Source organism: Pinus tabuliformis, chromosome 3_2, assembly GCF_031772625.1.
Source record: "Pinus tabuliformis cultivar Carrire ecotype Pingquan chromosome 3_2, CPIR1, whole genome shotgun sequence".
NCBI lineage: Eukaryota > Viridiplantae > Streptophyta > Pinopsida > Pinales > Pinaceae > Pinus > Pinus tabuliformis.
In genome coordinates this window covers 1,145,216,779-1,145,222,603 of record NC_142302.1, presented here as the reverse complement: position 1 = coordinate 1,145,222,603, position 5,825 = coordinate 1,145,216,779, and positions in this window count along the sequence as shown.

Here is a 5,825-nt window from a genome sequence, read left to right as displayed (position 1 = left end):
GAAACCTAGTTCTAGCACCCTCCCATACTACTTCAGGTGAGGCTTTAGTCCGTGCCCCACGGGCTATTGCCAAAAGGGCCAGTAGTACTGGGATTTGCTTGGCTAAATCACTTCTGAACCTGGGTCAGGCCCCACTAAGCCAAAAAATGGTTCAATTGATGGGACCAGGATCTGCATAGGGATGTCTAATGTCGTGCCACTGGAACTCAAAAAAGAAGGAAATTGAAGAGTGGATGGAAAAGAAGATTCACGAGTTCACGACACAGGAAAATAGAACTCCACAAGTATCCGAGGAAAAGTGGTTGTAGCGCTACGTGTATACAGAAATCCACGAGATTTTCTTTGCATCTTTTCCATCTGAATATGAGTGGATCGCGAGGTTAGCTGATAGCGAGGGAAGGTGTAGGCTCGACCAACTGATAGTGTGGACTCCGAAATTAGTGCACAGACTAGAAGCATAAGAAGATAAGATCACATGAGCTATGGACCATTGGCTTAACCAGATAATAGGGGGGTTTGTCACTGAGTTTGTGGTAGACATGACTGTGAGCTACAACGAGGCAGAGCGATTCTTTCTCAAGGGACCATGAGGTATGTATATTAAGTCTTTGAATACTTGGATTAAGATGTTATTGTGTGAAAAAATGGTCATGCGAATACATAAATGTTTGGGACAACGTGGAGCGGAAAGATCTACAAAAGTAGTGAAGAACTAGAAAACAATCTGTTAATTTCACCCTCATGAGAGAGTGAGGAAGAGTTCGCTAAGGTTTCTCCGAGAAGCGTAGACAGCTTGATAAGGCAGTGCATTCCGTAGTTACCACATCCACCCACACCGCCACCCGCTTCACCTCCCTCACCTCCATCTCCACCCACTCCACCTCCATCACCTCCACAGTGCAGTATGGAGAGCATGATCAAACTACCAGTATTCAGAGGGGTATGGAATGAAGATTCAGACCAATTCTGGTTCGTGGTAAGAGTAGTATGGGAAGCACAAGGTGTCATGAACGACAATATTAAGAAGGATACATTGGTGAGTGCACTGCAGGATCATGCATTAACATGGTATATCAAGCACTCTAACGACCACCTAAACGCTGGGATAGCAGAGATCTAGAATGTGCTAAATAGGGAATTTACCAGGCCAAAGTCAGAAACACAATCAATCATCGGGTTTAAAGAAATCGCGATGCTCTCGGGTGAGACTCCCTGGGATTTGGATCAATGACTGAAGAGTATGATCTATGAAGCCAATATGACATTGACAGATGGACAACATTGCGCATGGTTTGTAGCATCTCTGACACTGCACTTGAGGATGATGCTATCACAGTAGAAATTTTCTACCCAGGCCGACGCGTTGGAAATGGCGATGAGATTACATGAGACCCCAATACAAGACCCTGTGTCGGGAGTTCAACAAATCCATGTGCAACTATAGAATCTATGTTTGGAAATGAAAATATTGAAGCAGGATAGGGCTTCACAACTAGAGGCGCGCGAGGAAGTATGGTGCATAAAATGCAAAGGCCAGGGCCATGACAAGGATCATTGTCTAGTATTCGCGAACTACTTGGTAGGAGGAGGGCCAATGCCATTAAGACTAGAGGCACAGGTAGGATCGAGCACGACACACGCTTTATGGTGTGCAATCTGTCAGATAGGAGGGAAACACACGACGAATAATTGTCATTTGTTGTAGAAGTATACGCAGGCACCCCAACAACTATTTTGTATTTTCTGCAGGTTAGTGGGCCACGATGAGTGCACTTGCCACAGCTATGAGCTAATGATGGATCACACCTTTGATTAAGGATTCAAACAGAAACACGAACCCTCGACCCAGATGCGGGGATGGCACACGCTAGATTTTAGCGGCGAGGTCGAGGAGGAGATGGAATGGGACCAGGAAGGGGCCGCAGACAATTAATTTGTTACAATTGTGGAGGACTAGGGCACTATGCCCGTGATTGTACCAACCCGACAAGGATATCCTCTACGTATTGTGCTTAGTTTGATCATGAAACAATAGATTGTTCTACGTTGATCACAAGGATGCACAAAAAGGGGTATTCCAACCTCCCCCGACTCAGAATATACAAATGATGATATGTGAGCCACACAAAGAGGACATGAATGTAAACATGATGCTCAGAAGTGGTACGACCATGGGAGAAGATATGGGGAAGCAGCCAAAGGAAAGTACGTGGGTTCGCAAGTGTCCTACAAAGGAACCTAAGTTTGACTTAGAACGTGAAAAGGAGACATTCATGGAAGCTAAGAAGAGCTTTGCAGAGGCCTCCACTTCAGGTAGTAAGGATCAACCAAAGCCAAGAATGGATCCTTCAATGCTCACTACCTTTCTGGAGATGTGCATAAAACTGATGCGTGACAACAAGGAAGTTAAAGGACTACAGGAACTGATCACCATGTGTGTGGGGTCAGGAGAACCACTCGTATTGTGGAAATTGGGGAAGCATGCATTGCGCACTAGAAGGGAAATGAGGTTGACTGCATAGATTGGTGAGTAGGAAATGGATCAGGTAATCATAGATCTAGGTTCGGAAGCGAATGTGTTACCGAAGAAATCATGGGAACACTTGGGTAGGCCCACGTTACAATGGTCCCCTATTCAATTACGAATAGCGAACCAACAAAAGATTTTTCCCATGGGAAGGTTGCAAGCGGTAACAGTTGATATTGAAGGCGCGAGCACACACATGGATTTTGAAGTAATAGAGATTGTTGATGACATCAATCCCTATCCTGCATTGTTAGGAATAGACTGGGCCACCGATATGAATGGAGTCATCAACCTGAAGAAGCGCAAAATGATCTTCGAGAAAAAGTCACTACGCGTAGTAGTCCCACTGGACCTAGCTGAAGGAGCATGCTACACTGAACCAGTGCACGACGATGATCTTGATTGTATTTACAAGATAACTGCATGAGAACAAGATTGGGTAAATCCAATTATAGATGGGAGTATCTCGTGGCAGCATGAAATCTCTTGTACTTCGGATACAGACGAAGAAGTAAAGCGATGGTAGAATCGATTACACGAAGTGACAACGCTGAATTGTAACATGATGGTTAGATCACTACGTTGCATGAAAACAAAGGCAAGAAAGCTACCGACATATGATGGATAGATAGCAATGGATGAATTCCTGAGTGAATTTTAAAGCACAGTACCAGAGCAGCAGTGGTTCGATGCGTTGAAGTGGGCACTACGCGCAACACCAGTACGATGGTGGGGTATGCATCAAGGAAATTTTGAGGATTGGCGTGGATGAAAAAGGGTGATGCACCTTCGATTTGGAAGCCCCCAGATTCGAACAAGAGTCGGTCAACAAGGACGAAGCAACTTGTGCGCCCACTTATCTTGATGGGTATAGACATGCGCTGTGCGACCCAAACAAGCACACCTCAAACTCAAGATCGAAATTCGAAACATGATACAACAGCAGGAAATGCGACGCACACCTCAAACGTTCTACCTGGAAGCATTCAATAAGGTATGCGGAGACTTGAACAGGATTCACCAGGCGAAATGAACTGATTGGGACCTGTGCGTGCCAGCGGTTCGATGGGTCTATAGGGCCATGTGCAAAATCTTGAGCACGGAGATGATTCCGAAGCCAAGGAGTAGAGTCGAGACCATAATTTTGGAGGAAAGGAATCATCATGCAATAGCTCCCATAGTTGGGACAGTACGTGAGGACCAGGATGAAGGAATTATGTAGCTACACAAGGGCAAACATATGCGGATTCAGGAAGCCATTCGGCGAGGGAACCTTAAGCTTCGTGAACTCAAAGAAGATTGGGTACGACTGAGGAAGAAAATAATGTTAATGGATGCAGAGATCAAAAAACTAGAAAATGACATCGTGCAAGCATGTCTCGTCGATAAACTAAGAATGGCGAGACAAGATACGGATAGCCATACTACTGCATTAGAAGATTGTTGCCGAGCATTTGTGACCCTGCTACCATGGCTGCGATCGCACCTTACCAAACAAAGTAACCAGGGAGCGCACCACATAAGGAAGAATGCACAGCACTGACTGTGGCGAGGATAATTGAGGAGTGCCCATGGACTAGGCTGGAAGGTGAATTGAAGTCTTGCATAGGTGGTGTGACCACCTGACTAGCCGTAGGGAGCACAGTCTCAGTGCTCCAAGCAGTTGAAAGAGAGCGCGGGACTATAAAAAAGTTTGTGAGGGAGCTGCGTAATAAGGAGGTTGCGCATAGGATCGACATGTCACAAGGGTCGCGCCCATGCAGAGGGGGCCGCGTTGCCACGCAGGTAGGCTGGGAAGTGACCATTGGTGTCACTGTTCATGATAAGATGATCAATTTAAGACAAAGAGGAGCAGGCGACGAGCAATTAAGACACAAAGTCAGAACTAGATTTGGGACGACCTACTGCCAAGAATGCATTAATGACTGATAAATGGGGGGAATAGTCAAATTAAAATTCAGAAGATGTTATAAAATTACTAAGGCTAGCCACGAGACAACACTTGTCTATTTGAGATTTTATCTGTTACAGAGAGCACTCAATGTTGAGCGCCAAGCAGGGTTTGAGCCTCCAAAGTCACGAACAACTAAAAACAGATCAAACAAGATGACAACTACTAGGAGAGATGTGGGTTTTGTCGAAAGTACCGCCAAGGAAGCCGCGTAGAGCCCTACGGTGCAGGTGGGGGATGCATCAGAAATTATGAAATTGCCCTGAACACTGAGGCCCAAGACAGATACATAGGCAGCGGAACCAGTCTGCATGTCATCACGAAATCCATGGTTTGGTAAACTTTCTATGGAAGACAAGGGCAAGACTGTTAGCCTTGAGATAAATGATGAGGAGGAGGACCTCTAGGCTTTCATAGAGGAGATAGAGGTGGATGAAGAAATGGAAGAAGACATCCAGCCGTTGTGCACTGCAAGAAAACTGCCCGAGTATGTCCCTCCGCGGAAAGGGAAAGAAAAAGTACCCAAGGATTTGGATACTAATAAGAGCGCACTCTAGACCCTACTCTTCCCAGATGGAATTCTGTTTGAAGGCTCGGTCCTGGGCCGCGTGCCCACGATGAAATTTGAAGATTGGGACCTCACGGACGGTGAAACGTTCCCACATTTACAGACTAAAAACCTCATGAAACAAAGCAAGGAGGGGTCCATTACAATGCTAGAACCGCAAAAATGGCTGTGCGGTGTGGAGAGGGCCGGGATACTCCACCTACTATGGATTCCACATTTTCACCATGCATCAATTACGATCTTTGTGATCAGGAAGCTGCTTTGCCTGGTACATGATGGGTACTTGTGGATGGAGGAGTCCATTACCATCATGACGGAGCTTATTCATAGGATTTGTTGGATTCCCTATGAAGGAAGGGAACCTGCGGAAATAGTTGGCAAAAGCGGAGATTTGGTGCCTGCAGAGGCCATGAAGAAGAAATACAAGTTGGAAAAGAAGCAGAGAGGCTACGTCATTAGTAGTATTCAAGACAAAGGGGTGCGCGTAGCCACCCAACTGCTGGTTAGGAAGGTGATGAGAAAATGGCGTGGCAACGAGGTACCAGCTACGGTCGTCGCGCTGACCGAACAATGCACGAAGGGGGTCCAATTCAACTGGGCCAAATTCCTCTATGAATAATTTCTAACCAACTACAAGGAAGTTTAGGAGCAGGGCAAGACCTTCCACTATGCGTGGTTGCTCTTGTCTATCTTATTGGTGATTGGGGAATTGCTTGAGGATAGTCAGTTCCCTCCTCTTGAATGCGACCTACTAGAGGCGGCAAAATACGCGTCACTCT